Source organism: Linepithema humile, chromosome 2, assembly GCF_040581485.1.
Source record: "Linepithema humile isolate Giens D197 chromosome 2, Lhum_UNIL_v1.0, whole genome shotgun sequence".
NCBI classification, from domain to species: domain Eukaryota; kingdom Metazoa; phylum Arthropoda; class Insecta; order Hymenoptera; family Formicidae; genus Linepithema; species Linepithema humile.
The window spans coordinates 3,621,289-3,641,961 of record NC_090129.1 but is presented as its reverse complement, the minus strand read 5'-3'; the positions used below and the strand labels follow the sequence as shown (position 1 = coordinate 3,641,961).

Here is a 20,673-nt window from a genome sequence, read left to right as displayed (position 1 = left end):
ATTCATAAAGTCCGACTTTTTTTGTTATTTTTGTTTAGCATTTTTCGGTACCAAGTGTGCTCTTATTATTCGCTTTTCTGGCGTAGTTTATTCGCGATTATGTCTCTTTATGGAGGCCGAGCTGCAGCATCTGCGCGGCCGATTCTCCGGATGCAAAATTGCCATTGTTTCGCGAGTTCGGGCTTGAAGAAGTTTGCTGTCTTCTCTCTTCGGGAGGATAAAGAGAAAGAGAGGGGAAATCGTTTATGCTTGTTCTTTACTGAGGGAGGAAAATCGCGGGACAAGAGGAGTCGCTTCGTTTTCAAGTTCGCGTTCGAGGGATTCTTCCTTCTCTCGGTTTCTTTCCGCTTCTCTGATCGTTGCTCTTTCGCAGCAAGGATAAGTGAGAGTAACTACGTCTCAATAGCCTCGGTCGTTGTAAAGCGAGGAGCGCGACTCCTAATATGGAATTGCTTCCAATCGCCGTCGCTATCAGCAGCGAGCGAAAGAGGAACGAACGAGGGGGTGGGAAGACCAGGAGGAGAAAGCCGTATGAGGGGAATGGGGGGGCGCGAGGGAGAGTGATGTAAATTATTATTGCCGCTAGTTTCTTGCAAAGCGCTAAGGTAGTCTGCCTACTGCTGCGCCGTACGCGTTACTGCGCTACTTATCTTCGTACCTACCCGTGGCAAAAGTCTTCCTCCGTATTTTCTTCTTCGTACTCACCCCCTTCCTTGTCTTCCTTGTCGCAACGGTCGGTTGCTGCGATTGCCGGTCGTTCTTCCTGGCGTGCAATCGTTCCGGTATGTTGAGAGAAGTACGAGTTTGGTAAAAAGCGACCGTCGCGAAACGGTCGTTGTGCTCGCGAAATCAAGTTCATTCGATCTCGCGATTCGCTCCCTTCGCAATCCACCTACACTTGGTGGCGTTGCGAAGTCATTTTGAACAGTTTTGTTGTCATGATGTTCGGAATTGAATGGCCTTGCCATCGTGATAATTTGAACAAATTTCTAATTTTCTAATCGGAACGCCACGACGTCGTCGCCAATACAGAAATGATAAGAGAATTTATCACTAAAGGTCATCGTTGTCTGTCGAAAGCGATGATTGCAACGGAATAAAGGTACGGTTAGTTAACGACAGGACATGGTTACGACACCTCCGCGCGACGACGATCGTTATCTTTACGAGCGGTAAGAGCGTCGATGCATGATCGTAGATTTGCGGTGAGACGCAACGCGACGTAACGTTCGTTTTCTCCAGCAGGTGCCCGAAGACGCGCAATGCCCATCGTAAAATATGTCCAGCATAGAGAAGATCCAAAATATTTTATCTGCTTACATATTATTTTGCTAAATAATATTCTGCGCGTTTTTTTTTGCTTGAATATTATTAAATAATTAATCTAAAATTCAAACTTTTCAGAGTATGGAAGAGAGACAAAAACAAGTTTTATTTTCGAGAAAAATAGTTCTCCCGCTTCAAATTACGCGAAATATTTTTATCTCTCTAAATTAACAAATAAATTCCACGCATATTTCACTTGCAATTAGTTTTCTGCGATCGGTTGATTTGTGTCCTAGCAGGAATTTCATATCCGACCTGTAGCTCAAAGCGATTTTGTGAGCAACGATACGTAAGGTGGTAGTGAGTCGTGCGGTCTGGAAAAGCTATAATACCTGGAACGGCAATTACGTTAATTGATAAGAGGCGCGCGCGTTTGCTACGGACTAGTGAACGATGACGGCGGGCACTTTTCGTGCTCGCGGCTGCAAAAGTGCACGCCGGAATTCCGCGTGTTGCGGTAATGTAATGTTACGGTAGCAATTATGCAGAATGTCGTTCGCCTGATAGGCATTTACCGGAGATATCGAGGCGCGGTGATTGTTCGTACCTGCGTGCAGGCCGCGGAGAAAAGTGGTCGCGACTTGGATTCGACTTGGTGAAAAACCGGACCGAGCCATGTTTTGCCGAAGTTATGTTGCAAGATACATTCTCCATTTCTTTGCAACGCTATTGTCGAAAAGTTGTGTTTGCTTTACATATTTTTTTGCAACATATTGCTCATCTTTCATTATAGTTGCATTGATACGTTTTAATATGCATTCTAGAAAGCTATAGTTGCTAGAATCTGCGTGCCGGAGACGTTGTTTAATTCAACGGTGTTTAGTTAAACTTTATTGTGTAATTTCAACTAGCTTCACTGTACAGCTACGACCATCGTCTACTGATACGTCTTACGCCCACTTATCTGCTCATTTTGTCGTTATCGCCTTTCACCTTCTCTTCTACTGTTGTCGCCATACGCTTCATCAATATCCCGTTAGTCGGGTACAGATCCGTTGAATGGCAAGCCATTTATACATAATGATTTTTTTTTATTGTATTCCGGTATCGCTAACAGTCGTTTCAGGTAACAACGATATTCGCAATTATGAAGATGTTATGAAGCCACTTAACATTTCGCTGTGCGGTACATTTGTAATTTTGCCATGAATGGCAATCAGTAATAATATATTCCGTTAAGCTTATAACTAAGAGAAATAATTATAGATAAAGATATGAGTTGATAAGTTTAGCATTGCATGTCACGCTACATGACATTAATTTCAAGTGAATAAACTGCCGACTTGCTTGGGTTGAGTCGTAAATTGTCTGATCATGTATAAGATGTTTACTTATGGCAGCTAATAAGCAAGCATAAAAGTATTTCGAAATCGACAATTATATAAGAGAAAAACTTTAATAATTTTAGATTTTTTAATAATAGCGTAATTAAAATAGAAGGAAAGGCTGCAATTCCAATTGATCATTTTTTACAATCCAGCCGGTCACGATAATACACGAATATCTATGTATACGTGTATTGACACATATTATACGTCAAATACCAAATAGGTGGCTTTCGATGGCCGATCATACATCGAGAATGATATGTCCGGCAGCTTTTTATCGGTGAATTCGAAATAACGCGGATTCTTAATACTTTCGCGGCCGCTCACGTATTTTTACGTTAAGTATAAGTCAGGAGCCGGTCATGTAATTTTACTGTTTTTTGCATCGTTGTATCAGGTCGTGTAATATGAAATGTCGGATTTTACATCAGTTCAATATAATAGAGCGGCGTTGAGCAGAGTCGAATATATAACCGTGGCGAAAGTGCTAATTAACAATCGGTCGGTGTGCTTTCGCGCGCGTCACGAATCACCTCGACGTCATCCGCGAACGATTCATCAGATCCGACGAAAGCACCTGTAACAAGGATTCTTCTCGCTGATGCTGCGCCGTGACACGCGAGGAGTCCTCCGTTTTCACCATTACGCAATCGACGACGGTCGTTACCATCCTCCTCGAGCTAGCTCCGTGCCAGCGTAGCGTCTTCTCTTCCTGGCCGACCCGGCCGACCATAAGCATAAGCTCGGAGCAAATGTCGTGCGAATCGTGCCGCTCGTTTTCATTCGCTTCTTACGTGCCGCTTGCGTCATCTTTTACGTTCGACGACTCGAGGGAAATCAGATCGGAAATATTCGATCAGATGTTACGCTCTTTAACTACCGCGTGCGAGGCTATAAATCGCGTTTGTGCGCCTCTTCTCGGAAACATTTGAATACAGGTTTTATTCTGTCGCTGAAGCTCACTCGATTTATAATATACAGCAGAATTTTTAATAGAAATATTTTTCCTTTCTGAAATAGAATTTTTGAGAATTAATTAAAAGTAAAGTTAAAACAGGAATCTGCTACTTTTTGCGCTAAAGTTCACGTCGTCGACGCGTCGTCGACTTTTGTCATCGAAATTTTGCATAATTAACATCTTCACATTTTAATTTTCAATCTCGATTTTATCATGTTTATTCTTATTAGAAATTTTATCAACAGTTTCCATCGACAACAAAATAAATCGCGCGCCATAAGTATAAGTCTGTGATCACTAGGGCGCGGATGTTCGTGCACGATCCCGTGTCGCGCGCAGAGAACCGCTGCGTGCGAGTGAGTCGAGTATTCGCTAAGGTAGCATTTCTCGAGAAGACCCGATTGTCAATTCATCCGAATTCAATACATCTATCTCACTCGCACGCAGCGGTTCTCTGCGCGTGACACGGGATCGTGCACGAACATCCGCGCCCTAGTGATCACTATTGTAGAAGGTAAAAATGTTAGATTATAATCTTCTCAAACAAGTTTCCATACTTTTGATTCGAGAAGACATTTAAGAAAAAACAAAACACATGTATATTTTAATTTTTAATTTTAAAATTTAATTTTGCTCAACGATCTGTCAAATGACCCCTGTCGAGCTGCTCCCCCCCTTCCTTGCACAAATAAAAAAACTAATAGCGCAAAATTATAAGCTATTTATGAGCTTTCATATTCCGCAAGTTAAAATTTTTAAGCTCGTCACGCTGAGCATGAATTTAATGTTTTTCGGGGGGGGGGGGGGCTGAGTCGAAATCGACTCAGATTAGATTAGATTGCCATGTCAAAGGATTTCTCATTCAGCACTGTTACAAGAAGTCGAATTTGAATTTTGGTTATGACCTCAGAACTTCAACTGTATTAATTAAGACAAGAATCGAATTAGAACTTAAAATTTAAGACTTGATCCACTTTAAAAATTAACGCCTCAATTATCAGTAAAATTTTTTATAATTTTTAAAGATATTTGCCATAATTATAAAAATTAATCTACATTGAGAGTAATTAATAATTCTAAATAATAATTATTGTAATTATTCTATTAAATATACTAAGCATCTCGAATTTTATAATTATTGTATTACACAATGATGCAGAATATCACGAAATTGGCGCTGTAACAAACAATTCTTTACAATATTCTACTTTCAAATAAGAAAATGCTACTCTCTCTTATAATGAATTTATTTTTATTATAATGAATGCATTATGTATCACATGAACATTTCTCAAATAAATACAATTTTACAATTTTAATTCATTTATATTTTTCACCGGCAATTAATATAAGTATTACATTTCGGAGACTTTTACAGAAATTATAGTAATAAATTCACATTATATAAAGAGAAAAAATTACAAATGTACATAAAAAGATTTAAAAAAATGTATTAAAAATTAAATATTTGAAATTAAATTTTTGTATGAATTGTCGGTATTTTTGCTCTTTACAGGAAAGTCGATTATTATTTCATTAAATCATTTTAAATTATAAAGTTATGAACACAGTTTATCAATTTAAAACATAATACATAATAATATTTATAATTATAGTTATTAATTATAGTTATTAATTACAGTTATTAATATATTTACATATTTAAAAAAAATTTAATACATTAAAAAATTATAACTTGTTGTTTTATAAAATATGGATTTATATACATAATTATATTTATTACTTTATAATCATAAAACGAATAATTATATGTCAGAATCATATATATTTTTCTTGTATCTATCTTTTATTAAATTTAAATCGTCAAAATTAAAACTACCATTATTGCTGGTTATGATACAACTTGATCGCCGTTACCATCATTTCCATTGTCAATTTCTGGATATATCTACATAAACATTTATAATATTTACATGAAAAATTCACAAGAAAATTTATACATAACAATTATACATAACAATATTAATGATATTATTAATAAAACTTACTTCCATTTCTTATTCGGATTAGTTAGCTCGTCCAATGATATTTATCTATATTATGGTTATTTAATAGAGTTCTAATAGGAACAGATATGCTTCTGTGACAATTATTATTATACTCATCTCTTTTGGTTCAATTTCTCCATAGCCAACTGTGAAATGTATATTTTTAAAATTGTTTATTAGAATGTGAGCGTACGTGATCTTCTAAACATCCAGATGAAAATAAAATATTTACAATATAATGCATTTTTAATATTTAAACCAATCAGTTAAAATATTTAAAATATATTCTTGATAATCCATGTAAACTTCGTTATCTTTGTTTAAAATTAAAAAACTTATCAAGCATTCTTTTTATATGTAATGTGCAAAGTGAGACATTTCGATAATAATACTTAACGATCTTTGGTGACATAGACATTTTATCCATTTTAAGTGATCTAACGATTTCTGACGAATCATCCGTGTGGTGTGTTTCTTGCGTGTTTTTTCTTTTACCCAAATTTGTCATTTGTCATTTGTCATTTTTATGTGATGATCTAGATGAGTTTCAGAAAGAGAAAAATTGTTGTGACAAATATTACATTCCACCACAAAATTATTTCTTTTTGTACAATATTTCCATAGCCAACTATGAAATGTATGTTTTTCTAATTGTTCCTTAGAATGCGAGCGTATGTGATCTTCTAAGCTTTCAGATAAAAATAAAACGCTTTCATTACAAATAATACAATTAAAAGCCAATGAGTTGAAATATTTGAAATATATTCTTGACGGTCCGTGTAAACTTCGGAATTTTTCTTTCAGACTAAAAACTTTTTTATGCATTTCTTTGATATGTATCCATAAGTTGGACGTATCGAAATAACAATCTTTTGGTGACATAAACATTGTGTCCATTTTTTCAAGTCATAAAACGTGTTTTGACGAACCAGCTGTGTCGTGTGTTTCTTGTATATTTTCTAATTTGTCCGAATGTAACATTTTTATGTGACGAGTCAGGCTAGAACAAACAGAAACAGATATGTTGTTGTGACAAATATTACACTCCACCACAGAATTATCTCTTTTTGTGAAATATTTCCATGACCATTCGTGAAGTTTATGATTCTTTCGTTGTTTTTCAGAATGCGAACTTAAGTGATTTTCTGCAGATTCAGATGTAGAAGGAACATTCGCATCACAGATAATACATTGTGAATATAATTTATTTTGATACTTGAAATACATCCATGGCCATTTTACTAGTTTCTTCTCTTTTTCGTATTTCCAAACTTTTGTGTGACGTCTTGATATATGTGTACGACATTTTGTAACGTGTAAATAACTATATTTATTTTTACAAAATCTGCACTGCGCTTCAAAATTGGACAGTTTTATGTAATATTTCCACATATGCTTTTTATTTGCAATATTTAGAGACATTGTGTCCATTTTAAGTGATGAGATGCGTTTTGATAAATCAACTGTGTCGCGTGTTTCTTTTAGTTTGTCAGAATGTATCATTTTTATGTGACGATTCAGTGTAGAATGAATAGAAATAGATACGTTGTCGTGACAAATATTACACTCTACCACAAAATCATCTCTTTTTATGCAATATTTCCACGACCAGCTGCAAAGTATATGATTCTTCCGTTGTTCTTCAGAATGCGAGTTCAAATGATTTTCTACAGATTCAGATGTAGATAGAACATTTGTGTCACAGATAATACATTGTGAATATAATTTATTTTGATACCTGAAGTACATCCATGGCCATTTTATTAGATTTTTCTCTTTTTCATATTTCCAAATTTTTGGGTGATGTTTTGATATATGTACATTAAAATGTGTAGTTTGTAAATAATTATATTTATTTTTGCAAAACATGCACTGCGCTTTAAAATCCGACAGTTTTATATAATATTTCCACACATGCTTCTTAGTTACAATAGTTTGGGACAATGTGTCTGTTTGAAGTGATGAGATGCGTTCTGACAAACTAACTGTGTCGCGTGTTTCTATTAATTTGTCCGAATGTACCATTTTTATGTGATGATCCAGGCTAACTTGAATAGGATTAGATAAGTTGTTGTGACAAATATTACACTCCACCACAAAATCATCTCTTTTTATGCAATATTTCCACAACCAGCTGCGAAGTATATGATTTTTTTGTTGTTCTTCAGAATGCGAGTTCAAATGATTTTCTACAGATTCAGATGTAGATAGAACATTTGTGTCACAGATAATACATTGTGAATATAATTTATTTTTATATTTGAAATACATCCATGGCCATTTTATTAGTCTTTTCTTTTTTTCGTATGTCCAAATTTTTGTGTGTTGTGTTGATATATGTGTATAACAATGTGAAAAATCTAAATAATTATATTTATTTTCACAAAACCTGCACTGCGCTTCAAAATCGGACAGTTTTATATAATATTTCCACACATGCTTTTTAGTTACAATACTTTGAGACGTTGTGCTCGTTTGAAGTGATGAGATGCGTTCTGATAAATCAACTGTGTTGCGTGTTCCTTTTAGTTTGTCAGAATGTATCATTTTTATGTGACGATTCAGTGTAGACACCATAGAAATAGATACGTTGTCGTGACAAATATTACACTCCACCACAAAATCATCTTTTTTTGTGCAATATTTCCACGACCAGCTGCGAAGTATATGATTCTTCCGTTGTTCTTCAGAATGCGAGTTTAAATGATTTTTTACAGATTCAGATGTAGACGGAACATTTGTTTCACAGATAATACATTGTGAATATAATTTATTTTGATACTTGAAATACATCCATGGCCATTTTATTAGTCTTTTCTTTTTTTCGTATGTCCAAATTTTTGTGTGATTTCTTGATATATGTTTTTCAAAATGTGAAAGGCTTTCATAAATATATATATTTTTGCAAAACTTGCACTGTGCTTTAAAATCCGACCGTTTTGTATAATATTTCCACACATGCTTTTTAGTTACACTACTTTGAGACATCGTGACCGTTTGAAGTGACTGGACGAGTGTAACTAAATTCGATATCAGAAGCTTCGTGTCGAAAAGTATAAAAGAGGACACAAGAAGACGTACAGTTTTTCACTTGAATGTAAATATTGATACGTCGACCAAACCTAGCTAACAAATATGAAACACGCCCTGACATTTCATGCCGAGTATTTGTAAGATCTACTAATATTTCAGCGAAAAAGATGTCACAGCGTATCTTTTACACGAATATGCGGTTGTGTAAGAAACATTGTACAAATAATATTGTATCTATATGTAACAAATAAACTTATTTTGAAGTTATGGTTATATCAAAAAGATACACATTATTTTTCGAAATTATATGTGCGCTAGATGAAATTCATATACTGCAGAAATAAATTGACTTGATTGACTAATTGCATAGAAAAATTATTATGTGTATGCATTTATCTACCTGATGTATTTTCAGAAATGGCATTAACATCGTCGATTCTTTTTTTGCAAGATGCTTAGAATTATTGATTTGAATTTCTTATTGCATGTCTATTTTTATTTGTCCATCAACAACATTTATAATGCTTTAGATTTGATCTTGAATTTTTATATTAAAGTAAAGAATATTTTAATACTTTTTACGTTTGAATATTTTTATTAAAGCACACTTTGACAATACTTCGTTTGCGTACCAAAATTATTTGAGCGTTTCTTAATAATATAAGATATATTGAGTGAATGTGCAAGAGTTTTGATGGATTTCGTGATATATAAATGTATTAAGTAATTTCATTAAACTAGACATACAAGCGCGCACTACGAGAGCCATTAATTTTTTTAGAATTACAAAAAGTATATATTATATCTATATCTTTAATAAAAATAATGTTATATAATATCAACATTAATTATTATTATTATTGTCGCAATTTACAGTACTATACGTATACAGAGTCATTTAACACAAATCCTGTTATTCACCTATGAAAATTAGTTAAACTTATGGTTAGGTTATTATATAAATATGTAGTGGAAAATAATTCGAAAATAAATAGTTAGATCGTAGTTTTAGTGAATATTTATATTAAATAAATAGAGTTGTGTTTTTAACAGCATTCAGAAAGGATTCAAATCAAGAATTCGGAAATGTATTAAGATTCAAACAAGACACTTTGAATAATTTGTATAAAAAATAAATATTAACCGCAAGTCGTATAAATCATGTGCAAAAATTAATGTTTAAACAAAAGAATCTACGTCGCTTAGTTTCTTTTTTAAATGTTGGGTTTTTTTTTAAAATGGGCTAATAACGCAATTATCAGTTTTGTTACGTAATATAATTTATATTTTAAAAATAATTAATGCAAGCATTCAAATTTTTATTTATTTTTAAAACAAATACTTAATAAAACAAATATAATATTATATAATTGGGGTACTCAGTTTTAAAGTAAATCAAATTTAATATTCATATTATTGAGATAAATTGGTTTAAAGTTAACTTGTTCTGATTAATTTTCTGATTGCCATTAAAGGATTTCTCATTCAGCACTGTTACAAGACGTCGAGTTTAAATTTTGGTTATGACCTCAGAACGTCAGCTGTATTAATTAAGACAAGAATCGAATTAGAACTTAAAATTTAAGACTTGATCCACTTTAAAACTGAACGCCTCAATTATCAGTAATTTTATAATTATCAGTATTTTTTATAATTTTTAAAGATATTTGCCATAATTATAAAAATTAATCTACATTGGGAGTAATTAATAATTCTAAATAATAATTATTGTAATTATTCTTTTAAATATACTAAGCATCTCGAATTTTATAATTATTGTATTATACAATGATGCAAAATATCACGAAATTGGCGCTGTAACAAACAATTCCTTACAATATTCTACTTTCAAATAAAAAAATGTTACTTTCTCTTATAATGAATGTATTTTTATTATAATGAATGCATTATGTATCACGTGAACATTTTTCACACACACACACAAATAAATACAATTTTACAATTTTAATTCATTTATATTTTTCACCGGCAATTAATATAAGTATTACATTTCGGAGACTTTTACAGAAATTATAGTAATAAATTCACATTATATAAAGAGAAAAAATTACAAATGTACATAAAAAGATTTAAAAAAATGTATTAAAAATTAAATATTTGAAATTAAATTTTTGTATGAATTGTCGGTATTTTTGCTCTTTACAGGAAAGTCGATTATTATTTCATTAAATCATTTTAAATTATAAAGTTATGAACACAGTTTATCAATTTAAAACATAATACATAATAATATTTATAATTATAGTTATTAATTATAGTTATTAATTACAGTTATTAATATATTTACATATTTAAAAAAAATTTAATACATTAAAAAATATAACTTGTTTTATAAAATGTAGATTTATATACATAATTATATTTATTACTTTATAATCATAAAACGAATAATTATATGTCAGAATCATATACATATATTTTTCTTGTATCTATCTTTTATTAAATTTAAATCGTCAAAATTAAAACTAACAATATTGCTGGTTATGATACAACTTGATCGCCGTTACCATCATTTCCATTGTCAATTTCTGGATATATCTACATAAACATTTATAATATTTACATGAAAAATTCACAAGAAGATTTATACATAACAATTATACATAACAATATTAATGATATTATTAATAAAACTTACTTCCATTTCTTATTCGGATTAGTTAGCTTGTCCAATGATATTTATTTATATTATGGTCATTTAATAGAGTTCTAATTGGAACAGATATGCTTCTGTGACAATTATTATTATACTTTATTTAAAAATCATTTCTTTTGGTACAATTTCTCCACAGCCAACTGTGAAATGTATATTTTTAAAATTGTTTCTTAGAATGTGAGCGTACGTGATCTTCTAAACATCCAGATAAAAATAAAACATTAACAATAATGCATTTTTAATATTTAAACCAATCAGTTTAAATATTTAAAATATATTCTTGATATTCCATGTAAACTTCGTTATCTTTGTTTAAAATTAAAAAACTTATCAAGCATTCTTTTTATATGTAATGTGTCATAACCAAAGTTAGACATTTCGATAATAATACTTAACGATCTTTTGGTGACATAGACATTTTATCCATTTTAAGTGATCTAACGATTTCTGACGAATCATCCGTGTGGTGTGTTTCTTGCGTGTTTTTTCTTTTACCCAAATTTGTCATTTTTATGTGATGATCTAGATGAGTTTCAGAAAGAGATAAATTGTTGTGACAAATATTACATTCCACCACAAAATCATCTCTTTTTGTACAATATTTCCATAACCAACTATGATATGTATGTTTTTCTAATTGTTCCTTAGAATGCGAGCGTATGTGATCTTCTAAGCTTTCAGATAAAAATAAAACGCTTTCATTACAAATAATACAATTCAAAGCCAATGAGTTGAAATATTTGAAATATATTCTTGACGGTCCGTGTAAACTTCGAAATTTTTCTTCCAAATTAAAAACTTTTTGATGCATTTTTTTAATATGTATCCAAGAGTTAGACGTATCGAAATAACAATCTTTTGGTGACATAGACATTGTGTCTGTTTTTTCAAGTGATAAAACGCGTTCTGCCGAACCATTTGTGTCGTGTGTTTCTTGTTTATTTTCCAATTTGTCCGAATGTATCATTTTTATGTGATCAATAAGATGAGTTCCAATAGAAACAGTTACGTTGTTGTGACAAATATTGCATTTCATCACAGAATCATCTTTTTTTGTGAAATATTTCCACGACCATTTGCAATGTATATGATTCTTCCGTTGTTCTTCAGAATGCGAGTTTAAATGATTTTCTGCACATTCAAATGTAGACAGAACATTTGCATCACAGATAATACATTGTGAATACAATTTATTTTGATACTTGAAATACATCCATGGCAATTTTATTAGTTTTTTCTCTTTTTCGTATTTCCAAATTCTTGTGTGATGTTTTGATATATGTGTATAACAATTTGTAGAGGTTAAATATTTATATTTTTTTTCACAAAACTTGCACTGCGCTTTAAAATCAGACAGTTTTATGTAATATTTCCACACATGCTTTTTAGTTGCAATACTTAGAGGCATTTTGTCCGTTTCAAGTGATAAAACACGTTCTGACGAATCAGCTGTGTCGCGTGTTTTTTGTATATTTTTTAATTCATCCGAATGTGTCGTTTTTATATGAGCAGTCAGATGACACTCAACAGAAAGAGATACGTTGGTGTGACAAATATTACACTCCACCACAAAATCACCTCTTTTTGTGAAATATTTCCACGACCATTTGCGAAGTATATGATTCTTCCGTTGTTCTTCAGAATGCGAGTTTAAATGATTTTCTGCACATTCAAATGTTGACAGAACATTTGCACCACAGATAATACATTGTGAATACAATTTATTTTGATACTTGAAATAGATCCATGGCAATTTTATTAGTTTTTTCTCTTTTTCGTATTTCCAAATTCTTGTATGATGTTTTGATATATGTGTATGACAATTTGAAGAGGTTAAATAATTATATTTTTTTTCACAAAACTTGCACTGCGCTTTAAAATCGGACAGTTTTATGTAATATTTCCACACATGCTTTTTAGTTGCAATACTTAGAGGCATTCTGTCCGTTTCAAGTGATAAAACACGTTCTGACGATCCAGGTGTGTCGTGTGTTTCTTGTATATTTTTTAATTCATCCGAATGTGTCGTTTTTATATGAACAGTAAGATGAGCCCCAATAGAAAGAGATACGTTGTTGTGACAAATATTACACTCCACCACAAAATCACCTCTTTTTGTGAAATATTTCCATGACCATCCCCGAAGTATATGATTCTTCCGTTGTTTTTTAGAATGCGAGTTTAAATGATTTTCTACAGATTCAGATGTAGACGGAACATTTGTTTCACAGATAATACATTGTGAATATAATTTATTTTGATACTTGAAATACATCCATGGCCATTTTATTAGTTTTTTCTGTTTTTCGTATTTCCAAATTTTTATGTGATGTCTTGATATATGTTTTTTAAAATTTGAAGTTTCTGCATATTTATATATTTTTTCGCAAAACTTGCACTGTGCTTTGAATTCCGGCAGTTTTATATAATATTTCCACACATGCTTTCTAGTTGCAATACTTTGAGACATTGTGTCCGTTTGAAGTGACTGGACGAGAGTAACTAAATTCGATATCAGAAGCTTTCTGTCGAGAAGTATAAAGGAGGACACCAGAAGACGCATAGTTTTCCATTTGAATGTAAATATTGATTGATCCATCGGCCAAATCTTGCTAACAGTTGGCAAAACGCGTGGTTACATTTTATGTCGAGTATATATAATAAAAACAAATCAATCTCGGATTTCGTTTGGATCGTTATGTCCTTTGACAAATTGCAAAATAAATTGGAATATGAAGTACACTTCTATTTTGTGTACTTCATATTCCTTTTAAATAGGTGTAAGGAAATTATGAAAAGTTATCTTATAATAAAATTAAATATCTGCATCTAATTTTCCAGTAATATTGTATAACAGTATAATTTAAATTATAAAAAACAATTTATAAAAAAGAATATATACATACTAAGATTCATTGTCAAAATATAAACTAAAAATTTGCACAACTGATTTATATATATAAAACTTTTTTTTAATTTATAGTATTTGCAAGATAAAAAAATACATATTTGGGAAGCTTATAAATCGATAAACGATATTTTGTCATGAAATAGTTAATTTCTTTAATTTTAAGTTCACTCTTGTGTGCCGGGAGATGCGGGATGATGTCTTTATAAAGGGATTGCAATTCAATAATGGAAATGCACGTATTTTATGAGCACATAAATGGATAAACGATATTTAGTTGGAAAATAGTTAATTTTTTCATTTTAAGTATAGTTCTCTCTTGTGTTGGGAAGATGAGAAGTAGTTTTTTTGTAAAGGGGTTACAACTCAATAATCAAAATGCGCATATTTTGAAGGTTTATTCTTGGAATTTTATACTACGTTTGAAATATAATGTATTTTTTTTTTTCTAGTACTTCTTTCTTGAGTTCCATCTATTAAGGGTTGTTTGAAAACTAAGGAGGTGAGCTTAAAAATCGAAACTATATCAGTTCAAAAACTCATAAATAGCTCTTAATTCTACCGCAAAGATTAATCCAATATTTTTATTTTTAAGCGAGGGGGGGAGGGGCTGAGTCGATATCGATTAAGGATTGTTTGAAGACTAAGGGGGTGAGCTTAAAAATCGAAACTATATTATTTCAAAAGTTCATAAATAGCTCTTAATTCTACCGCAAGGATTGATCTAATATTTTTATTTTTAAGCAAAGGGGGGGGGGGGCTGAGTCGATATCGACTCAGCCCCCCCACGAAAAACATTAAATTCATGCTCAGCGTGACGAGCTCAAAAATTTTAATTTGCGGAATATGAAAGCTCATAAATAGCTTATAATTTTGCGCTATTGGTTTTTTTATTTGTGCAAGGTGGGGGGGGGGGCAGCTAGACAGGGGTTGTCAAATGTCTAAAAATTTTCTTTCAATAAGAACAAAAAAATCAAGATACGGAGATCGAGGTAGTGATTGTAATTGATTTGTAAATAAAACTAAACAGATTACAAATTTTTTTTTTTTTTACAATTTGATATTTCTCTGAAAAGATGAGCCTTACCATCGTGATGAGATTAAATCAGAGTTGCAATGCCCGGAGGTAATTCGTTGATTAACTCTGCTACAATGAAGCGCCTCGTTGCGAAACTCGATATTAGCTCGCGATAAAAATTACGACCTAATACGTGCGCGCACTTTCTAATAGCGGGGCCTTTGTAAACCGGCACGTTGGACCGATCGTGTGCGAGTGACAAGTGAGGATAGGGTTAAATGTGAACGGCATTATCCCCTTCGGCCTTGGTGTACCCGCGATTAGGAAGAGCGCAAGCCGCGTAAGGTGAAGATCGCTTGTCATTAAGATTGATGAGGTTTCGCGTATAATTTGAGAGATTTAAAAAAAAAAATCGTACACTCGCGCGATATAACGTCTGAATACTTTCCAGAATATTGCAATTACACAAAACGCATATAAAAACTCATTGCAGCGAATTGCGTGAAAATCGTATTGCCTAATAAATTTTTGCGCAAATGCACTTCTTTATTTGAAACTTATTTGCATTCTATTTTTCTTCTTATCTATTAAATGCATGATGCTATATCGGAATTTATAATTTTTCTTTTAATGCGGCATGATATTCAGTTCATGTGCGGAATTACCGAGAGAAGTGAAATCTCGGTAGCTTTGCATACATTTTACTCTCTCTCTCTCTCGCGAACTTTGCAATTAACAGAATTACGTGGGAATAAACATTTTTGTATCTTTTTCACCTTCGGAAGCTGCGGGGTTTGTGCCTGCAGTCGCGACCGCTTTTGATTCGCATTACGTTATTGCACATAAATCGCGAGGGGAATAACTTGGCGGATCTCAGAGCAAAGTCGTCGACCGCGTGCCTGGGCTCTTCTCGCGGCCAGCGAAGCTTCTCGCGAATAGGAATGCGAAGTGCAAATTCTCAGGCGTGAGGAACGGAAGAGGAGGGAAAGAAAGGGTAGGTAGCGGGTAGAAAAAGGTGCGAGAGAGGCGAAGAGGAGCCCGAAGCAGAGCGAGAGGGCGTGACAACGGCTGCACTTAGCATAACAATATTTACTACTAGAAGAAACTTAAGGGACTTGAATATTCTATGCGGTGGGGCCTCGCCCAGACCTTGCGCAACCACACGCGCTCGCGCGCGCGACTCCGCTCGCAAGTTCCTCGGCTGTATAATTATGTACGGAGATGGGACAGTGCACACGTGCACGTAAAGAGTGGGGGGGGGGGGGGAAGGAGGCATATCTGTATACACATGACTTTAACTTGTCAGGAGGAAATATGTGCGCGCGGGACTCGCGATTGAAGTTAATACGCACTCTCGAGACGATGTGATTTTCACCTTTCAACTTGCATCATAAAGTCCGAAGCTTGCGCAGACTGCGCGTCGGGATTTTAAGTAATTACATGAGTACACGTGATTTTTTTGCCACCTAATGCCGGTGAATCAGGGAGATTTCTGACGTCTGCTTAACTAGCCCTCCCACTTTGTGCAAATTCAAAGATTATATAATTATGCACTATTATTCTGAAATGCGCTTGGCAATAGCAAGTTTTGACTGAAATATAGATTGTCCACAATGCTCGACTTCTGACTGTGTCGAGTACTTTCGGACTCGCGACTATGCGAATTCTAACGAACCCAGTAGAGTTTAATGCGATTGCAATGAGTTACTTTCTCTTGCAGTCGTCGTCACCACCCCGTTTTATTTTCTGCCTATCGTTTATCTAACGCAAAGTGCGATATAATTCTTTATTAAGGCATAAATTATAATCTATAAATCGCATATGGCGTTTATTGTGTTGACACCAATAATGCATACATTTAAAATGCGCCAGCCTAGACGAATGGCAGTGGCTTGTGCGCTCACTAAGAGCCTGTCTGTAGAAACAGTCATGTGCAACGTGTTTGAGAAATTTAGTTTATCGGCATGACGCTCGTGTTTCTGCCTCGTGTGTTCGAACGCAAAAGTAAAAGAAGTGGATAAGAAGTGCAAGAAAAGAGCGAAAGCGACAGAATAAGAGAAAAAAGAGAGAGAAAGGATATGGCGGAGGAAATAACTGAACAATCGGTCGAAAAATTAAAGTACTCGACCGTTTTCTTTCGTGGACATAACTGTTACTACATGCGTCATGCACGACAAGTTCTTCGAGAATGTGGGTTTGTCCGTAGAAGAGTCTATAAGACGAGCAACGAGCGAGGTGAGAGTAACTTACTGACACGCTAAATGCTACGAATTTCTCCCGGTTAACTGCGCCAAGATTCAACTAAAGATTATCTGATCTTTTATGTATTTGCGCAAAAAAAAAAAGAATATTTAAAATTCTACATTTAATACAACTCGACGTACAAGGGATTTGAAATATTTTATTTATATAAAATAAATTATCAGTTTTGGTTCAATTCGAAGGGAAAGAGATTTTATATGTCATTGAAAAGTAGTTTTAATATATTTTAATGGCGTGCCATATATAATTTTATTATGTATATCCAGAAAGGCCATTTGTTAGTGAATAATTTATGAAGTATCATCGATCACAAATCACACAAATGTCACAACTCCCGATTTGTATTTTATAAGATTCGATGATGCGCCGCTCGAATCGCATTTCGCGCACAACAGATACGATCCGAACAATACTTGCCGGCCCACGCTTGTTTCTGACATACGATCTCTAAATACATTGTTGCTCTCATAGGAACTCATAATAAGCTCTTACGAGATATACCTTGTAGGATGATTCTCTATATGGAACTTTATGTTATCTAACATACATGAAACGCGCAAACGCCGGAAAATTCTACATTTCACTTCTCATGAATTATGATCATATAAAATATTGAATTGGAGAAGTCCGAAATATGTATGTATCTCTTATATATGAAATAAAATACATATTGTTGTGCCGCGTTCTAGTTGTGTTGCTATTGGGTTCATTAAAGTTCTTTGTAAGTTAAAGTTCTTCTAAAATTGAGTATTTATTTCTTGCGCAAGCGCATTCGCGAGTGATCGTCGCGTAACAATATATTGAGGTATATTGAAATATATGCATCTTATTTTCGTACTTTTTTCGTACGAATATGATAAACTTGATACGCTGTGCAATCTATTCGAAATTAACAAATTAATAAATTCTTATATCTTTCGTAGCTTGTAAAAAATATTATGTACATGAAATATATGGATATTTTTTTCTGTTTTAGGTAAGTACACAAAGTACATCCAATTCTCGTCTGAATGGCGCATGTGAGTAGAAAATTTTGCATCGAGAATGTAAGTACAATATATGTATATGAAAATATGAACATCGTTTAGTCCGTAAATTACTGATCGTGGTGTAATTAACTCGTCTGTCATTAAGACGCTAACGTGATATCGTCGCGGCGGCGAACGCGAAATGTGTTTGAACTTTGCGACAATATTTTTCGAGAGCGACGTCTCATAAAACGAGCAGTTGGAGTCCGTCTCGATATTTTGTTATAATTGCTTTTTCCATTAATACGACATTGTCATCTGTGCCAAAAATCGAAAAGTAACGTTTAATAATTATTGGATGAGATGTTAAGAGATAGATTGCGTAATTTTTAGGCAGTGATAAATTTTTTCTATTTTTATTTCTACTTTTCTTTCGTGAAACTATTTTTTACCAATTTATCAAGTGCTGTGATATATCTATTTTTGTAAGAAATTTTTTTATCTTTTATTCTCAGTTTATATAGCGACAATCATACGAGATTTGGCATTATAAGTCGGATGCAATTTCAACCGGAAATCAGAACGAATTTTCAAATACACGGGCGGCTGACAGCCGCATTATTTAGCCATTTCCGAAAAAATTTTAAAATGCAATCGATAAACATCGGCCGTTTACTCGGCTCGGTCAGGCGTGAAATCAACTTCTGCACTGCACTCAGTTAGGCATGAAATGTTTGCTCGTGCTTTCTTGGATACAAAGAGCGACCGCCGGTGACGTAGTGTCGCAATTAACTCCTTTCTACGGAAGTCTCATATATAAGGGAGACCTTTTAGTTTCCTATTAAAATATCATTTGTGCACGCAAGGTGAAACATTAATCCGCTGACACGCCGATAATGGTGGATACTTAATGGCGCGGAGCTATATTATATTCTCGCTCGAAAAGGAGCACCGAGCGATACGTCTCACTGTACTCTCCGTACGGAACGTGTAATTTGTCAATTAATAAATACTCCAGTAAGTGTAATATGAAACGCATAATAACAATATCGTGTTTGCCATACAGTGTATAGTATTTCTGAATCTTGCTGAAATATTCGACAAATCTAAACCGCAAATCTTATGAAAATGTATAAAAAAAATAAGGTTTTTAAAATTATTTATGAGAAATTTAATAAGAATCTTTTAATCAGTTTGTTTTTTGCTATATTCTCACTTGAAGATTGCATACAGTTTGAATATGCGATTGCAAGATAAATTTCTGTTTCAATTTGGTGTTTATTTAATGCGATAATTAGGTACTCATTTTTTAAATTATAATCGTAGACAGGATGATTAAGAGCGATTCGTTTGGATTGAGAGAACGTTTGCGATCGATGATCGACGCCAATTTTGGTTGCCGCAATTCTCCAATCGCTTAGCGATCGATCATCGATAAATATCACCCTTCATCATGTTGGTTCATTGGTCATGTAATAGCATACAAATATTGAAATTTACGATTTGCGTGTATGCACATGTATTCTAAACGGTGTATACATCGGCGCATCATCGTTAATTTATTTACAAACTTACACTATTTTACCAAAATATTTGATGCGTGAAATTGTTCATAAAATTGTTTTATCTTTAAATATAATATATAACGCAATGAGCAAATCACGTAAACGAAATGGGAAATTGATGCTTTCATCTTTTATCACACATAAAAAAAAAATACTTGATAACAATAAAATAATTAACTTTTTTTTTATTTTCTGCGTTTTATGATGAAGGTGCTACATTCACACGTGCAAGTACGTGAAAAAAGTCAGCGATACTCACGAAATGATTTTTTTGATTTCGAAGTACGATTGCATGTTAAGTAATATCTTTAACAGACAATTCTCTTTTTTTCGGTTAGAGAATAACACCTCGATACATCATCGCGCTGAGAGTATCAGTGCGATCTCCCTGCGTTTTAACGGTACACATCTATCGCACGTTTAATGAGATCTCCGATAATTTATACCGCCTCTTTGCTGTACCAATGCAATCCATTCTGTAACGTGGCGCATGCGAGAATAATTAGAAAAATTGACGTGAAAGGGAGAAGCGTAATGGGGTTGTCTCGCATGCATTGTGTATTATATTTACATTGTAACGGATGTTTTACTCGCGTGTCGATGACCTCGTGTCGTCGTTTG

The 20,673-nt window shown here is 33.3% G+C and overlaps 1 protein-coding gene and 2 long non-coding RNA genes across 7 annotated transcripts in view; 1 reads left to right on the top strand and 2 right to left on the bottom strand.

Annotated features, from left to right (window-relative positions):
* The window catches only part of osp (outspread), a 186,836-nt gene that overhangs the window by 113,969 nt on the left and 52,194 nt on the right, over positions 1-20,673 (top strand). The gene's annotated exons all lie outside the window — the stretch shown is intronic.
* On the bottom strand, positions 5,446-8,630 carry LOC136998144 (uncharacterized). The gene is made up of 3 exons (XR_010888771.1): positions 6,019-8,630; positions 5,622-5,767; positions 5,446-5,521 (listed from the first exon to the last, which is right to left on the bottom strand). It is a non-coding gene; the product is annotated as an uncharacterized lncRNA (long non-coding RNA).
* On the bottom strand, positions 10,430-13,843 carry LOC136998146 (uncharacterized). The gene is made up of 3 exons (XR_010888773.1): positions 11,728-13,843; positions 11,314-11,526; positions 10,430-11,213 (listed from the first exon to the last, which is right to left on the bottom strand). It is a non-coding gene; the product is annotated as an uncharacterized lncRNA (long non-coding RNA).